The 18,828-nt window shown below is 43.0% G+C and overlaps 1 pseudogene; it reads right to left on the bottom strand.

Annotated features, from left to right (window-relative positions):
- Window positions 1-13,524: 13,524 nt before the first annotated feature.
- On the bottom strand, window positions 13,525-15,797 carry LOC100462429 (keratin, type II cytoskeletal 8-like; annotated as a pseudogene).
- Between the last annotated feature and the right edge of the window lie 3,031 nt (window positions 15,798-18,828).

Below are 18,828 nucleotides of genomic sequence, written 5' to 3'. Positions count from 1 at the left end.
GAATAATTGACAAGATTTCCAGAAAAGCAGGGTCGCCAGATAATGCTACCTGTTTGCGAATGATTGTTACCGTAATGCTCTAGAGAGCTAATCCTTTCTCGGCCTAGTCAGATGATTTTAAATCATTTGATTTTACAGAGCTGTAGTTTCAGTTTTTTAAATGAAAATGGGGATGGGATTAGGTCATCTTCTAACACCCACGGCAGCCATAAATTGATAATCTATGGATCCATATTTAAAGTTACTGATAAAAATAACCACAATTGACCAGCCTCCCTTCCCTGTTAGGAAATGCTTTATATTTTAATTTAGCAACCCATGTGACCAACTCTTTTAGAATTGAACTGGCTCTCCCTAGGAAAGGTTAGAAATCTAATCAGTTATAGTAAATTTCTGTTAACAAATGGGGGAGTGGTCGACTTGGAGTTTGGAAAAGGGGAGCGCAAAGTCTAAAAATTTGTTAATTTATCTATCCGTTGCTCCAGGAGGACCTGTGTTATAGTTTGGAAACATGAACAAAGGGTACTTTTGTGGGGCAGAAACCAGTTAGCAGTCCTTAATGTAATTTGGATGAAATAACCGTTCAAACCAGACTCCTCCTGTTGCTTTGATGCCTTTTTCGCAAACTTTCTTATATTCTGTGTATCCAGGTACTCCTGATGGCCAGTACAATAGACTTGAGAAATTGGAAGAATGTATAGCCTTAGCGTCTATTTAGTGTTAAGATTTTGTAAGTCTAATTAGTGTGAAATAGTCCTGGTAACTTTATCAATTCTGGATACAAAGAAAAATGCAAAATGAAAGACCTTTGGAAAGTGCTGTTCGCACCAGAGTACCCTGTGCGACATTACATAGGTGATCAAGAAGAGTGATCACCTGGCTGCACTTTAGGGTATGTTTGTCCAGGTTTTTCTAATAAGTTAATTCTAATCAATAACTTTTGTTCTAATTAATAACTTTTGTATAAATGTTAATGTTAAATTGCGAAACAGTGTGGGATGGGATACTAAATTCTCTCCAGGAACATGAAACGTCAGTCCATTTATTCACATCTTTCTGTCCTCCCCATTGTATTGGTCCAGATTTTTTGTCCGTCCTGACTGTATGCTGTTTTTAGACATTAGTTATTTTTTATGTTTTTGTCTAAACAAGCTCTGGCCGGGCGCCATGGCTCACACCTGTAATCCCAGGACTTTGGGAGGCGGAGGCAGGCAGGTCACCTGAGGTGGAGAGTTTGAGACCAGCTCGACCAACATGGTAAAACCCCGTCTCTACTTTTAAAAAAATACAAAAATTAGCCGGGCATGGAGGCACACGTCAGTAATCCCAGCTGCTTGGGAGGCTGTGGCACGAGAATCACTTGAACCCAAGAGGCGGAGGTTTCAGTGAGCTGAAATTGCCCCACTGCACTCCAGCCTGGGTGACAGAGCGAGATTCCGCCTAAAAAAAAAAAAAAAAAAGGCCGGGCGTGGTGGCTCACGCCTGTAATCCCAGCACTTTGGGAGGCCGAGGCGGGCAGATCACGAGGTCAGGATATCGAGACCATCCTGGCTAACATGGTGAAACCCCGCCTCTTCTAAGAATACAAAAAAAAAAAAAAAAATTAGCCGGGCGTGATGGCAGGCGCCTGTAGTCCCAGCTGCTGGGGAGGCTGAAGTAGGAGAATGGCGTGAACCCGGGAGGCGGAGCTTGCAGTGAGCCGAGATCACATCGCTGGCTGGGTGCAGTGGTTCAAGCCTGTAATCCCAGTACTTTGGGAGGCCAAGGCAGGCGGATCACCTGAGGTCAAGAGTTCGAGACCAGCCTGGCCAACATGGTGAAACCCCGTCTCTACTCAAAATACAAAACTGGTCGGGTGTGGTGGCGGGTGCCTGTAGTCCCAGCTACTCAGGAGGCTGAGGCTGGAGAATCGCTTGAACCCGGGAAGCGGAGGTTGCAGTGAGCTGAGATCGCGCCATTGCACTCCAGCCTGGGTGACAGAGCGAGACTCCATCTCAAAAGATAAATAAATAAATAAACTTAAGGTCCAGTTGTGTCTCAGGTACAAAAACCACTTTTCCAGTCCTTGACCCTGTAGGGCACAGACTTGAACCTTGGCTATGGTCTACACTTGCAGCCCTGACTCTTTGGTATGAGAAAGGGAGTGTATGGGATGGGAGAAGAGAATGAGGGTCCTAGGGTGAGATGGGTGGCAGACAAACTTTATTATCTATATCAGGCCCTCTCCTTTATATCATGACCTACAGAAAATAATCATTTTTGTGCAGCATAGTAGGGTAAACTAGAAGATATTTGGAGGCATCTAAGTGGTGGTAATGTTTTAAGTATCTAATTTTGATAAAATATGAAGTATTAGGAATGATATTAAATATTGAATTTACATAAAACTTTCAAATTAAAATTTTGCGTGTTTTTTAGTGATCAACTTGAACTTGTTCCTGTGAATACATTTTGATATTAGATTTTATGGTTGAAGTGGCTTTATGCAGTTTCTGATCTAGACTTTTTTTTTTTCTTGAGACAGAGTCTCACTCTGTCACCCGGGCTGGAGTGCAGTGGCATGATCTCGGCTCACTGCAACCTACCACTCCTGGGTTCAAACAATTCTCGTGCCTCAGCCACCCAAGTAGCTGGGATTACAGGCCCATGCTACCATGCCCGGCTAATTTTGTTTTTATTTGAGACAGAGTCTCGCTCTGTCGCCCAGGCTGGAGTGCAGTGGCATGATCTCTGCTCACTGCAACCCCCGCCTCCTGGGTTCAAGCTATTCTCCTGCCTTAGCCCCTCAAGTATTAAGGACTACAGGCGTGCACTACCACGCCTGGCTAATTTTTGTATTTTTAGTGGAGACAGGGTTTCACCATGTTGGCTGGGTTAGTCTGGAATTCCTGATCTTAAGTGATCCGCCCGCCTTGGCCTCCCAAGGTGCTGGGATTATAGGCGTGAGCCGCTGTGCCCGGCTGGAAGACAGTAACTCATTTTGTTTGTTTGTTTTTGAGACGGAGTCTCGCTCTGTCACCAGGCTGGAGTGCAGTGGCGCAATCTCAGCTCACTGCAACCTCCGCCTCCCGGGTTCAAGTGATTCTCCTGCCTCAGCCTCTCAAGTAGCTGGGACTACAGGCGCTCACCACCACACCCGGCTAATTTTTTGTATTTTTAGTAGAGACGGGGTTTCACCATGTCGGCCAGGATGGTCTCCATCTCTTGACCTTGTGATCCACCCGCCTCGGCCTCCCAAAGTGCTGGGATTACAGGCATGAGGGAAGAAAGTAACTCTTAAAAGGGAGGAATTGTAATAAACTATAAGCTTTGTTATGTGTCATTATATTCAGAATATACCAAAGCTTTATTTTCTAAAATCTTGATTTTTAAATAAGGAGTTTATAAAGTAAAACACACAAAAAAAATCTTTCCCCACAAAATCCTATTACATAGATTTGACCATGATCAACAACTTATTATATATCCTCTCACATTTTCTTGTTGGCCTAATCAATGCTTATATATATGAAACAAACATATTTGTTTTATTTTTACAAATGCATGTCTAACTATCCAGATTGATGTGAAATTTCCTTTCTCTCCCACTTAACAAACAAAGTTATTTACCAAACTCTTCCTATGTGCCAGGCAATGCTAGGTGCTGGAAATTCATCATAGTCACTCACATTATTGAATACTACTGTATACCTTGTAATGGGCCAAGTACATTATGTTCCTGATTTCATTCCCCTAACAAACTTAGGAGGGTAAATTCTCCCTAATCTGGGATGTAGGGAAGTTGAATACATTGACTAAAATTATATAGGCCCTGCAACTAAAGTGCTGAATTAGAATGTCATATAATCACTGTATTTACATTTTAATATTCTTGAAGGTAACAACCTTTTCTTTAAAAATCTATCATACATTTGTGTTGTTCACTATGTTTCTTATGTCTCCAGAGACTACTACAGTGATTGGCTCTGTAGTAGGCAATTCACTTATTTATGGAATATTCAACAGTAGATAAATGAATGATGGATGACATATTTTGGGTCCCCTTCAGTGCCCTGTTGGACCTTGATATGGTTTGGCTCTGTGTTCCCATCTAAATCTCACCTTAAATTGTAATCCCTGTAATCCCCACATGTCAAGGATGGGACCAGGTTGAGGTAATTGAATCATGGGGGTGGTTTCCCCCATGCTGTTCTCATGATAGTTAGTGAGTCTCAGGAGAGCTGATGGTTTTATAAGCATCTGGCATTTCCCCTGCTTGCACTCATTCTCTCTCCTTCCGCCCTAAGAAGAGGTGCCTTCTGCCATGATTGTAAGTATCCTGAGGCCTCCCCTGCCATGTGGAACTGTGAGCCAATTAAACCTTTTTCTTTATAAATTGCCAGTCTTAGGTATTCATGGCAGCATGAGAACGAACTAATACAGACCTACGGCATAATTTGTGGAGCCTTGTGCAAAATGAAAATGCAAGGTGCCGTGTTCAAAAATTATTAAGAATTTCAAGACATGACATCAAAGTATTAAGCCAAGCCAGGACCCTTATATGTGCTGGACTCTGTGCAACTGCAAAGGTCATATGCCCCTGAAGTCTGCAGAGGGCCCAGTACAGTGCCCTGTCTAGAGCAGGTACCTGGTCTCTTTTCAGAAATTTATTCTCTTGCCATCTTGTATTTACTTCCACTTTCTCGTCAGCCACTCATTTCTTAAGTGTTCCTAATCTAGTTTCTGTCACAGGCTGCCACTCGTTTCTTAAGTGTTCCTAGTTTCTGCCACAGGCTATCGAAATTGTTTTTCCAAGGTCACAAACGATTAACTGTCAAATTAATATCCATATTCTTAAATGTTAATCCTTCCTGACCTAGGGATTAACATTCTTGTTAATTCTTTTTTTCTGTTCATTCTTTTTTTTTTTTTTTTTTTTGAGACAGAGTCTTGCTCTGTTGCCCAGGCTAGAGTGCAGTGGCACAATCTTGGCTCACTGCAACCTCTGCCTACTGGATTCAAGCGATTCTTCTGCCTTGGCATCCCAAGTAGCTGGGATTACAGGCATGTACCACCACACCTGGCTAATTTTTATGTATTTTTATTTGTTATTTTTTGAGTTGGAGTTTTGCTTTTGTTGCCCAGGCTGGATTGCAGTGGCGCGATCTCGGCTCACTACAACCTCCGCCTCCCAGGTTCAAGTGATTCTCCTGCCTCAGCCTCCTGAGTAGCTGGGATTACAGGTGCACACCACCATGCCCAGCTAATTTTTTGTATTTTTAGTAGAGACAAGGTTTCATCATGTTGGCCAGGCTAGTCTCAAACTCTTGACCTCAGGTGATCCACCTGCCTCAGCCTGCCAAAGTGCAGGGATTACAGGTGTGAGCCACCACACCCGGCCCTGTTCCTTCTTTTTGATGTTTTCCTTTTTTGTCTTTATTAAGGACATTGGTTCTTCCCTTTAGTTCATCACTGCTTCCTTCTGGATCCTTCCCTTTTTTGTTTTCTCTCTCCTCTTGTTTCCATAAGGTTTTGTCACACTGAGGTATGGAACTTCCTGAGAAACTTTGTGAAATGTACCCATTGTTCTCCTAGGAGTGGCCACTTTCCCTGGGAAAAGTATGAGGTGGTGTAAGTGCGTGAGAATTCTCAGGGAATTTGTACATGCCTCCTAGGAAGCTAAAGAAGAGGTTAGGCCTGATTAGTGTGTTTGTTAAGATGAGAAGATTTATCACTTCCTTCTCCCAACACACACACACACACACACACACACACACACACACACACACACACACACACACACCACAGTTGAATGATTTAGAGACTGAGGAGGTAATTTGATACAAGAAGTATTAAGGAGTCATTCATAGGGATTTATGTTCTCTTTCAGACAAATCCCAATTTGGAAGTCTGAAAAGGCTGAAATCTTTTTAGTAGGTGCTTTACAAATGAGTTTCACATAAAACTTTGATTAAATAAATTAGTTACACTTTTACTAACTTGTCTTCTGTTATAAGAGTGTTGGCCATGACCCTTACAATGGGTAAGGAAAGGTGTCACACCTCCACGTTTTTCCCCATAAAATTGACCTTTTGAAGAGATCAGGACAAATGAATTTGTAGGTTGCTTTACATTTTGGGTTTATTTGATTGTTTTCTGCAGGTGCGATTTAACTTGATTCTTTATCTCCTTCATTTCCTATAAATTGGAAGGTTAAATCCAAACTCTTATTAACTTCAAATTAATCAGGTTGAGCAAGAGTATATCAGAGGTGATGATATGTACTTTAGATTGTTGTGTCACATTAGGCGGCACACAATATCAGATTGTCCCACTATTTGTGATGTTAAATTTCATCAAAGTGGTAAAACCCTCCTTTGTAATGAGAAGGTCATCTGTGAGGTGGTACTTTGGTCCCATGCAAATATTGGACCCCAAAACAACCTTTCCCATTATGTGTTAGCATTTTTGATCACCCTTGACTGAATTATTATTTCATTGGGGATGACAGAATGATGACTTTTCTAATTATATCATTTCTTCTACATTTATTAGCTAGCATTTGTAAACACACACACGCACACACACACACAACGTCTCTTCACCAACTGGGAATGAACTACAGTTCCTCCTTAAAAGACAGGGTAGGTGCTTTAATTACCAATTTTCAGAATAAGAAGTTAGTATAACAGTCACCTTCAAAGGTGGCAAATTATTTTTTTCTCTCTCTCTCTTTGAGTATCACTATAGATTCATGGGTTTTTATTTATTCACTGTTTTATAATCAGTTGCAGTCATTATTCCTCTTGATATTTAAATTGCCCCAAATTTGGCCTCTATGTCCTTTCGAATTCTCTGTCAGGTGCATTTGAATTTTATTAATCAAAACAAACTCTATATGGTGGAATTTAGGCAACATTTGGAAGAGATTTGGGGATGAGGAAAGGGAGAGAGTGGCCTCTAAATAGGTAGGCTATCACTGCCAGCAAGATTGTCCTTGGAGTCAGCCATCGTAGGCACATCTTCACCTGGGAGTCTTTTCTTCCTTCACATTTAAGCCCCAGATTTACAAAAAAGCTCCATTGTTTTCCGTAATTAATTGGCAGTTGGAGACCAAAATTACTGTATGAATGTTTGGCTCATTTGTAAATTAAGAACTGCCTGCTTATCTATGTAGGAATGGTGAAGATAACTATAACCCAAATGTAATTCATTAAAGGGAAATACTCATCAGTAGCAATATCGGATATTAAATGAGGAAAATATGTTAGTATGTAGGACATGAGACTTCTGACTGAGGTGTGAGTGAGAAAACAGATCCACGGGACCCTCCACACAGAGAAACTTAGCTGTCCTGTGCCTTGTTAGTTCGTGTCCTGCTGAGTTCTTATTAACAAATGAATCCCAGAGCTTTGGGTTATCTTAGCTCTCCCTGGGAGATCTATGTCTTAAGAAAATTTCTTGTGACAATAATACCTTAACCCAAAGCAAACATTTTCAAATGGTGGGAATAAGAGTCAGTGAAGCAAGTCAGTGGAAGAATTTGATTTTGGACAGAAACTCTTTCAGCAAGTCACACCATAATAGCTCCTTCCAATTCTGCTGTACAGATCTCTGGCCCAGGCTGCAATCTTACAGCTATATGGCTGTAAACAAGGTAGAATGTAGAGATTAAATTACCTGAGTGACAGTTAGGAAATCTCCTTTCTTGTGGAAGCAAGGACTAATGCTTTCATATTGCTGTGAGTATAATAATGCTCAAGAGATATTTAATGTGCGAAATTTAAATAACACTCTGGGCTGGGCGCAGTGGCTCATGCCTGTAATCGCAGCACTTTGGGAGGCCGAGGCAAGAGGATCACTTGAGGTCAGGAGTTTGAGACCAGACTGGCCAACATGGTGAAACCCTGTCTCTACTAAAAATACAAAAATTAGCTGGGTGTGATGGCACACACCTGTAGTCCCAGCTACTTGGGAGGCTGAGGCAGGAGAATCACTTGAACCCGGGAGGTGGAGGTTACAGTGAGCCGAGATCGTGCCACTGCACTCCAGCCTGGGTGACACAGCGAGACTCCATCTAATAATAATAATAATAATAATAATAATAATAATATTAAAATAACACTCTGTAAAGGCTTAAAGAATGCAAGACATTTAAGGTTGCCTGTGTTTTCAATAACCTCTCAACCCCTTTTCGTTTTGTTTACTTAAATTCCCATTTAGATTTTAGAATACTTTTGCTTTATTTTCTGATTTTAATCTCTTTGTATTTTCCTTTCTCCTGGTTCATCTGGTCTTCTTGCTATTATTGGCTTAATTAATTTCTTGGGCTCTGGCATCATTTTTCTTCCCACTAACAACTTTTTAAATATATACTTCAGTTTTTGTAATCAAGGAACTTTTGGTTTTCTTTACTAAGTAAATATGAAGGGGACACTGCTAAGCCTGTATCTTATACAAAGTTATACACAATCTTAGATGACAAATAATTTGAAAATTAATCAAGGATTTAGATTTGCCAGGCTTAAGTATGATTCAGGTATTCCTTCTCCCCTGGATTATTCTAAGCAAAATCCTTCCCTAGCTGAGATTCTTTTTGTTACTCTTGTTTACCTTAGAGCTCTGTTCAAGTAAACGGTCTCTCTCTGTAAAAGGAATCTGGGTGAGAGCTGCTAAAGAGTTACTTCTGCCCCCACATCATAAAATGGAAAAAAAAACATATATCAAGTAAAGTGCTATTTTATTTATTTTTTATTATTTATTTGCTTGAGACAGAGTTCTGCTCTTGTCTCCCAGGCTAGAGTGCAGTGGCGCCATCTCGGCTCACTGCAACCTCTGCCTCCTGGGTTCACGTGATTCTCTTGCCTCAGCCTCCCGAGTAGCTAGGATTACAGGCGCCCGTCACCACGCCCAGCTAATTTTTTGTATTTTTAGTAGAGACGGGGTTTCACCATGTTAGCCAGGATGGTCTCAGACTCCTGACCTCAGGTTATCCGCCCGCCTCAGCCTCCCAAAGTGCTGGGATTACAGGTGTGAGCCACCGTGCCCGACTATTTTTTATTTTTTTGAGATGGAGTCTCACTGTGTCACCCAGACTGCAGTATAGTGGGATAATCTTGGCTTACTGCAAACTCTGCCTCCCAGGTTCCAGTGCTTCTCATGCCTCAGCCTCCCAGGTAGCTGGGATTACAGGTGCCCACCACCACACCCAGCTAATTTTTGCATTTTTAGTAGAGAACTGGGTTTCGCCATGTTGGCCAGGCTGGTCCCGACCTCCTGGCCTCAAGTGATCCTCCTGTCTTGGCCTCCCAAAGTACTGAGATTACAGGAGTGAGCCACCGCCCCTGGTCTCCAAGTAAAGTGCTTTTATTTGTAATTATTCAGCTAAGCAAACAAATATTCTGGTTACTATTACAGCATATATTAGACACGTTCTGCAGCCTCCAAAAGCTTTCATAAAAATTAGAATAAGAAGTCAGTATAGGAATAGACAGAGATGATTAAAAGGTTTTGGGGTAGGCATCTTTTCCTGTATTCTTTTAAGAGACTTTTTTTCTAGCTTTTATTTATTTTGTGGTAAAAATATATTAAGTGTGCCATTTTAAGTATTTTAGAATTACAATTAAGTGTCATTAATTGTAGTCACAATATTGTGTAACTATCACTACTCTCTATTTCCAAAACCTTTCCATCACTGCAAACAGAAACTTTGTACCCACTAAGTAATAATTCTCCATTATTTTTCTCTCAGCCCTAGTAACCTCTATTCTGCTTTCTGTTTCTATAAATTTGTCAGCCGTTTAAAAAGATGGGCTTTGGCAGCTGTGTAGATGGGAAATGGCCTAAGGCAGGGTCCCCAACCCGTAGGCCACGAACCAGTATTGGTCCATGGCATGTTAGCAACCAAACTGCACAGCAGGAGGTTCATCTGTATTTGACTGAATTATTATGTCAGAGAGAGAGAGTGGAGCTTCATCTATATTTACAGCTGCTCTCCGTTGCTTGCATTACCGCTGGAGCTCCGCCTGCCGTCAGATTAGCAGCAGCAGCAGTGGCATTAGATTCTCATAGGAGGCTGAACCTTATTGTGAACTGCACATGCAAGGGACCTAGGCTGCATGCTCCTTATGAGAATCTAATGCCTGATGATTTGTCACTGTCTCCCATCACCCCCATATGGGACGATCTAGTTGTAGGAAAACAAGCTCAGGGCTCCCAATGATTCTACATTAAGGTGATTTATATAATTATTTCATTATATATTACAATATATAATAGAAATAAAGTGCACAATAAATGTAGTGTGCTTGAATCATCCTGATAACCATCCCCCCACCCACTGTCCCAGTCCATGGAAAGATTGTCTTTTATGAAACCCATCGCTGGTGCCAAAATGATTGGGGACTGTTGGCCTAAGGAATGGAAAGGAATGAAACTTAGCTCTTTTCCTTCAGGTAATTGTAACAACATAATGTTTTGAAAACCATTCTTGTTAGTTTCTTTTTTGCTTTTCTCAGAAACCAATCTTTGCTCTAGTTGGCAGAGATGTTGATCAGGCTGGCAGAACTGGGATATGGAAAGGATACAAAAAGAAAACGTTACATGGTATTCAGCTTCCAAAAACAAAATAGTATTATGCATGTCAGTAGCCTTGCAAGCAAGCTGAGTTTTCCTTTTTTTTTTTCTTTTTTTTTTGAGGTCTCACCATGTTACCCAGGCTGCAGCCCATGTTGCCCAGGCTGCAGCCCAGTGGCCCAATCACAGCTCACTGCAGCCTTGACCTCCTGGGGTCAAGCTGCTCTCCCACCTCAGCCTCCTAAGTAGTTGGGACTACAGATGTGCACCACCACACCCAGCTAATTTTTTAAAATTATTATTTGCAGAGATGAGGTCTCACTATATTGCCCAGGCTGATCTTGGATTCCTGGGCTCAAGCAATCCTCCCTCCTCAGCCTCCCAAAGTGCTGGAATTATAGGCATGAGCCACCTCACCTGGCCACTAGCTGAGTTTTTATCTTAAGATATGATTTTTCTAAATTCCTTTTCACACTTTAATATATCACTTGCTGAATCAGGAGGGACCAGCTCAAAGTTTTGTGTTATTGAGAGGATATTCTTCTGTTTATGTTAGCAAAGCCACAAGTCTTGTTGATCAATGGTAGAAAGAGGCCTGACATGGTGGCTCATACCTGGAGTCTAAGCACTTTGGGAGGCCAAGGCAGGAGGATCACTTTAGCCCAGGAATTCGAGACCAGCCTGGGCAACATGATGAAATCCAATCTCTACAAAAAATACAAAAATTAGCTGGGTGTGGTGGTGCATGCCTGTAGTTCCAGCTACTCCGGAGGCTGAGGTGGGAGGATCCCTTGAGCCCAGGAGGTCAAGTTTGCAGCAAGCTGTTATGGCACCACCGCACTCCAGCCTGGGTGACAAAGCGAGACCCTGACACACACACACACACACACACACACACACACACACACACACACACACACACACACACACACACACACACACACACACACACACACACACACACACACACACACACACACACACACACACACACACACGGGCAAATAGGCTAAGTTTGCCTGCAAGTAACAAAAATACTGCAGATAATAGTAGCCTCAAGGTAAGAGTTTGTTTCTTTGCCATATTCCAGAATTCATTAAAATAACTGAAGTCGGCTGGGCACGTTAAATTTGCCTGCAAGTAACACAAATACTACAGGATAGTAGTAGCCTCAAGGTACAAGTTTGTTTCTCTGCCATATTCCAGAATTCATTAAAGTAACTGAAGTTGGCCAGGCGCAGTGGCTCATACCTGTAATCCTAGCACTTTGGGAGGCCGAGGCCGGGGGGATCACCTGAGGTCAGGAGTTCGAGACCAGCCTGGCCAACATGGTGAAACCCTGTCTCTACTAAAAATACAAAAAATTAGCCAGGAGTGGTGGTGCACGCCTGTAATCCCAGCTACCTGGGAGGCTGAGGCAGGAGAATCACTGGAACCCGAGAGGCCGAGGCTGCAGTGAGCCGAGATTGTGCCACTGCACTCTAGCCTGGGTAACAGAGTGAGACTCTATCACAAAAAAAAAAAAAGGAAAAAAAAAGAGTAGGTTAGGCTTTGAGTACATCAAGAGGCTGGGAAATGGGTTTTGCTAGCTAAGAAAGTAACAAAGACATCTTCTCTTTTCTATAACTGTGGCTAAGACTAGTCCTGTCCTGTCTTTGCCATAAACTATGTGGGAAATGGCTTTCCTTCAGAAAATGAGTCGCTGAAGAGAAGGGAGCCTGATGGCCATCTCTCTCCACGTGGCCTGAAGAGCCAGGAGGTAGGAATAAGGGGAGTCAAGCAAGGCCTTAACCAGACTCTAATATGCAAGCTGGCCCTGTTGCCTTGGGAAGAATGTGGCTCTGGTGAGTAGCAGCAGGTAGAGGTGTATAATCTGGGATATGTGCAGCTCTGATGCCTTCCATTTTAGAAAGGACTCTGCTTTGCTCTGGCCTTTAATTTATGCCACATAGGCACAGGGGCTACATAACATAGTGGTTTACAGCAAGGATTTGGGAACCAGACTGGCCAGATTTGAACTCCAGCACTATTCCTTGTTACATCTGAAACTCGGGACAAGTAACTTAGTCACTATGTATCAAGGATTTGGGAACCAGACTGACCAGATTTGAACTCCAGCACTATTCCTTGATACCTCTGAAACTTGGGACAAGTAACTTAGTCACTACGTATGAAAAGAGATAATAATACTAGTACCTTCCTCATACTACAAGACTACAAGATGTGATCAAGACCAGAAATATATAAGCACTGTAAAAACAATGTAAAACCAAATGAAAATTTTTCACTTGTATCTTCCAAAAATAAAAAAATAGCTATTTGGGATTCTTGTCTACTTTGTCCCTATAGTCCTATATATTGTTTCTCTTATGTCAGATTTCTAACTAGTGGTTCTATTTTGTTTTTTTACAAAATTTTAATAAGGTTTTTTTTTTTTTTTTTTTGGCAGAGCTAGCTGAGGTTTTATTTTGGACAAAAAAAAAAAAAAAAAAAAAAAAGCCAGGCATGGTGGCTCGTGCCTGTAATCCCAGCACTTTGGGAGGTCAAGGCGGGTGGATCACGAGGTCAGGAGTTCAAGACCAGCCTGGCTAATATGTTGAAACCCCATCTCTACTAAAAATACAAAAATTAGCTGGGCGTGGTGGCGTGCGCCTGTACTCCCAGCTACTCGGGAGGCTGAGGCAGAAGAATCGCTTGAACCCAGGAGGCAGAGGTTGCAGTGAGCCGAGATCATGCCACTGCACTCCAGCCTGGGCGACAGAGCCAGACTCTGTCTCAAAAAAAAAAAAAAAATTGAATTGTTTTGTAGCTGGAGGCATGGGGCAAAGGGAGTCCCCTGCAGTGGGCTGAGGGTTAGGGCTGAGCCTCGGGTGGGTCTCCTGTTCCCTGTGCTCCCTTGCACAGTGGCCTCCCTCCCGGACTCTGGGGCAGCTGCAGGAGGGGCAGGCTGGGAGGGTCTGCCGCAGCTGTTCACTTGCGCAGGACGTCAGAGGACTCGGACACCAGCTTCCCATTGCGGGTCTCTATCTTCTTCACAACTATGGCCCTGGTGGAGCTGGTGTGGCTGAAGGAGCTGGAGCCCATGCCAGAGCCAAAGCTGGAGCCCAGGGCGTAGCTGAGGCCGGGGCTTGTGAGGCCCCCATAGGCCAAGCTCAGACTACCTGCATAGCTGCTGGTGGTCTTCGTATGGATACTCATGTTCTGCATCCCAGACTCCAACCGGCTCTCCTTGCACTCCAGCAGCTTCCTGTAGGTGGCGATCTCCATGTCCAGGGCCAGCTTGATGTTCATCAGCTCCTGGTACTCATGCAACTGCCATGCCATGTCCTGCTTGGCCCGCTGCAGGGCGGCCTCCAGCTCGGACAGCTTGGCGTTGGCATCCTTAATGGCCAGCTCCCCACGCTGCTCAGCATCTGTGATGGCGGCCTCCAGGGAAGCCTTCTGGCCTTTGAGACCCTCAATCTCAGCCTGGAGCCAGCTGATGTTCCGGTTCATCTCAGAGATCTCAGTCTTTGTATGCCGCAGGTCATCGCTGTGCTTCCCAGCCAGCATCTGCAGCTCCTCATACTTGATCTGGTACATGCTCTCGGCCTCAGCCTGGCTCTGGTTGGCAGTCTCCTCGTACTGTGCCTTGACCTCAGCGATGATGCTGTCCATGTCCAGGGAGTGGTTGTTGTCCATGGACAGCACCACAGATGTGTCAGAGATGTGGGAGTGCAGCTCCCGATCTCTTTATGACAGCTGCCTGAGGAAGTTGATTTCGTCAGTCAGCCCTTCCAGGTGAGACTCCAGCTCTACCTTGTTCATGTAAGCTTCATCCACATCCTTCTTGATGAGGACAAGTTCATTCTCCATCTCTGTGTGCTTATTGATCTCATCCTCATACTTGTTCTTAAAGTCCTCCACCAGGTCCTGCATGTTGCCAAGCTCTGCCTCCAGCTTCAGCTTCTTCTGGCCCAGAGTCTCCATGCCGCCTAAGGTTGTTGATGTAGCTCTCGAACATGTTGTCCATGTTGCTCTGAGCCATCTTCTGTTGCTGCAGGAGGCTCCACTTGGTCTCCAGCACCTTGTTCTGCTGCTCCAGGAACCGTACCTTGTCTATGAAGGAGGCAAAGTTGTTGTTGAGGGTCTTGGTCTGCTCTTTGTCTTGGGTGCACACGGCCTGGATAGTGGGGTTCACCTCCAGGTTAAGGGAGCTCAGCAGGCTCTGGTTGACTGTGATGGCATTGATGCCTCCCATGCTGCTGGCCCCACCATAGCCTCCACCCAGGCCACCCCAGAAGCTACTGTTGCCCACTCAGGAGAAGCTCGAGGAGCTGATGTGGGCACCAGGCCCACTCTTGTAGGAGCAGCTGCTAAAGGCCCGGGGGCCAGAGGTGGACACCTTATAGGACTTTTGGGTCACCCTGATGGACATGGTGGAGGCAGGAGTGGAAGCAGGCGGACTGAACCAGGTGGAGATTTCAGAAGAAGTGGAGAAGCTGCTTCTTATTAATAAGGTTCCTATAAGTATTAAATTAATTACAACACAATACATAGTAAAAAATCAGTTAGCCATTATATATTAATATTATTATATTAGGGCCCATAGAACAAAATAGAGAAAATGGCTGAAAAAATGAAACTATAAGGAGTCTACTTAGGCTCAGAAAATAGATAGATGGTGATGACCTATAATCCTTTTAGAAGTTAATAGATGAATATATACGGCTGGCTTTCAGTTATCAGTTCATGCAATGGAAATAACCTTAAATCTATAGGAAATGACAGACACAAATGGGGCAAAGGCTGAGTTAATGAATTATTTTTACAGTTGAGCAATATTAAATCCAAACAATGTTACTCTATTGTTTATATGACAGATCTATGCTTTTGGTTAGTCCCTTGCAGCAATTATGAAAATCATAAAATTGCAAGTAAAAAGCAAAGTGCAATTCAGATTTTCTTGGGAGTAAACATATGTGACCAAAACAGGACCACTATATCAAAGAGAAACAATATAAAGGGTTGTAGGGACAGAATAGATAAAACTCTAAGTGTCTTTTTGTTTTCCTTTTTTTTTTGAGATGGAGTCTCGCTCTGTTGCCCAGGCTGGAGTGCACTGGTGCAATTTCAGCTCACTGCAACCTCCACCTCCCAGGTTCAAGTGATTTTCTTGCCTCAGCCTCCCAAGTAGCAGAGATTACAGGCACCTGCCACCACGCCCGGATATGTTATTATTATTTTTGAAATGGAGTCTTGCTCTGCCGCACAGGCTGGAGTACAGTGGCATAATCTCAGCTCACTGCAACCTCCGCCTCCTAGATTCAAGAGATTCTCCTGTCTCAGCCTCCTGAGTAGCTGGGATTACAGGCACATGCCACCATGCCCAGCTAATTTTTATATTTTTAGTAGAGATGGGGTTTTGCCGTGTTGGCCAGGCTGGTCTCGAACTCCTGACCTCAGGTGTTCTGCCTGCCTCGGCCTCCTGAAGTGCTGGGATTACAGGCGTAAGCCACTGTGCCCAGCCTTTTTTTGTATTTTTAGTAGAGATGGGGTTTCACCATGTTGGCCAGGCTGGTCTCGAACTCCTGACCTCAAGTGATCTGCCTGCCCCAGCCTCCCAAAGTGCTGGGATTACAGGCATGAGCCACCGCACCCAGCTTGTTTTCCTTTTTGAAAAATACAGGCAAACAATCTTCATTTGGTAGGATTAACCGTGCTGAATTTACAATAACACATTTCTGGCCTTTTTACATCCTGTAGCTTATTTGTAGAGCATACTAACTAGCATATGTTGTGTGTTTACTTCAAGCTTATAATATCAACTGTGAATTTTGTTCAGTTCAATACTATCATAGTCTTTTAAAGATATAAAGATATATGATCTTAAACATTATTGGGTATACAAGTGAAGCCAGAGTAATTTCTTTCCAGTCCAAATTTCTTCAATTTTTTTTTTTTTTTTTTTTTTTGAGATGGAGTCTCACTCTATGGCCCAGGCTAGTGTGCAGTGGCATGATCTCAGCTCACTGAAATCTCCGCCTCCTGGTTCAAGCAATTCTCATGCGTCAACCTCCCAAGTAGGTGGAACTACAGGCACCCACCACCACACCTGGCTAATTTTTTTTTCCTTTTTTTTTCTCTTTTGAGACAGAGTCTCACACTGTCGCCCGGGCTAGAGTGGTGCAATGGCATGATCTCAGCTCACTGCAAGCTCTGCCTCCCAAGTTCACACCATTCCCCTGCCTCAGCCTCTCGAGTAGCTGGGATTATAGGTGCACACCACCATACCCGACTAATTTTTGTATTTTTAGTACAGATGGGGTTTCACTACGTTGGCCAGACTGGTCTCAGATTCCTGCCCTCATGATCCGCCCATCTCAGCCTCCTAAAGTGTTGGGATTACAGGTGTGAGCCACCGTGCCCGGCATTTTTTGTATTTTAGTAGAGACAGGGTTTCATCATGTTGGCCTGGCTAGCCTCGAACTCCTGAGCTCAGGCAGTCCTCCCGCCTTGGCCTCTCAAAGTGCTGGGATTAATTTTTATTATTTTAATTATCTACATGTTGTAACTGTATTCTACTATACTTTTTCCAGCAGATTATTTCTTGGTTAAATGTCCCTTAAATCAGATATGAACCATGTGAAAATAATCATTATAAATATTCTAATATGCAGTTATTTATTTTTTTAAAATATGGGTACATAGTAGGTGTACTGATTTAGATTTAAAGCAATTTTAGTTCTGGAAATATGTATTACTCTATTCATACTATTTTAAATTTGAACTTATCTTAAGCATTAACTGTTATTAGGTATAAGACAATTGCAAAAGCTGAAAATACTATTATTAAATAATGAAGCAATAAAAATGTTTTTTGTTGCGGGGAGAGGAGAAAGAAAGTTCAAATACACCTAGTCAGGGACCCAGGCATCCTAATAAAAAATCATTTAGCATCGAGTCTCTCAGAGTGTGCTCACATGTTCAGAACATTCAAAACACTTGATTCCATGTATCTGAGGGAGAGTTATCACACATTTTGATCCTCCAAACTAAAATAATATTTTATTTTTTTTGAGACAGAGTCTCACTCTGTTGCCCAGGCTGGAGTGGAGTGGCACAATCTTGGCTCACTGCAACCTCCATCTCCCCGGTTCAAGCAATTCTCCTGCCTCAGCCTCCTGAGTAGCTGGGACTACAGGTGCATGCCGCTATGCCTGGCTAATTTTTATATTTTTAGTAGAGACAGGATTTCACCATATTGGCCAGGCTGGTCTCGGACCCCTGACCTCAAGTGATCTACCCACCTCGGCCTCCCGAAGTGCTAGGATTACAGGCGTCAGCCACTGTGCCGGCCTCAAATGGAAACTTTGAGTTTTTTCTCCTTTTGGCTGACAAACGACTTTGATTTATCAGTTTTGAAATTACACATTCCTTAATCTAGAGCTAATAAGTAACAAACTGACCCTGTGGTATAACTGTTGAAATTAGGACTGTATCATATAACAGATATCATATTATCAGTTAAGCTAAGTTTCTAAAATTTAGAAAACTGACTCTCTTTCAATGAGTACTGCTATTTACCGAAGGGTAAAATAAGGTTACATGGTGTAGTTGATGGAGTGTGTTAGCACACCTCTAGCAGGTGGGTGCCTACTGCTGCACTGAATCAGAGCCTCCAATGCCCCTGGGTTTCCCATTTGCCTCTCATGAAGCATTTTAGGTTGATTAATTCCAGGATAGGCACTAATATCATTGTTCCCAGTAATCTAGCAACATAAAGCCTTGTAAACCAAGACCTTAGACATTTCCATGAAGTCTTTTCAAGTGCTGCTTTCTACTTGCTGGCTGTCATAGATCATTGCAGCTCTACAGGCAATCTTTGGAGTGTATTTCCAGCCATTTTAGTCTCAGCTCTTTTTTTTTTTTTTTTTTTTTTTTAAGACTAGTGAAATACAATAGTGAGATGAGGGGAAAGAGTAGAACAATGAGGTTGACCTGTAACTGACTGTGACCCATCAATTGAGATAACTCACTTCCTTCGGACCAGCCTCAGCTCTTTTTGTGAGTAAGGAATAGAAATCTACCCACATTAGTTCAAATAAAGGATATGGGGATATACAATAATTTTGGTAATTAAAATCAAATATTGTCAGCCTTCATGAGAAATAAGGCTGTACACTGTAGCTGTCAGGGACCAAGAAATCTGTATTCTCCCTTTTTTTGTCTTCCTGGGGCCAACTGGTGTCTCCTTTTCCTTTCTCTTAGCACATTTACTCCATTTCCTCTTTC

This window comes from Pongo abelii, chromosome 11 (assembly GCF_028885655.2).
Source record: "Pongo abelii isolate AG06213 chromosome 11, NHGRI_mPonAbe1-v2.0_pri, whole genome shotgun sequence".
Classification (NCBI taxonomy): domain Eukaryota; kingdom Metazoa; phylum Chordata; class Mammalia; order Primates; family Hominidae; genus Pongo; species Pongo abelii.
Note: the sequence above shows the minus strand (reverse complement) of the source record. Positions and strands in the feature narration are given on the sequence as shown.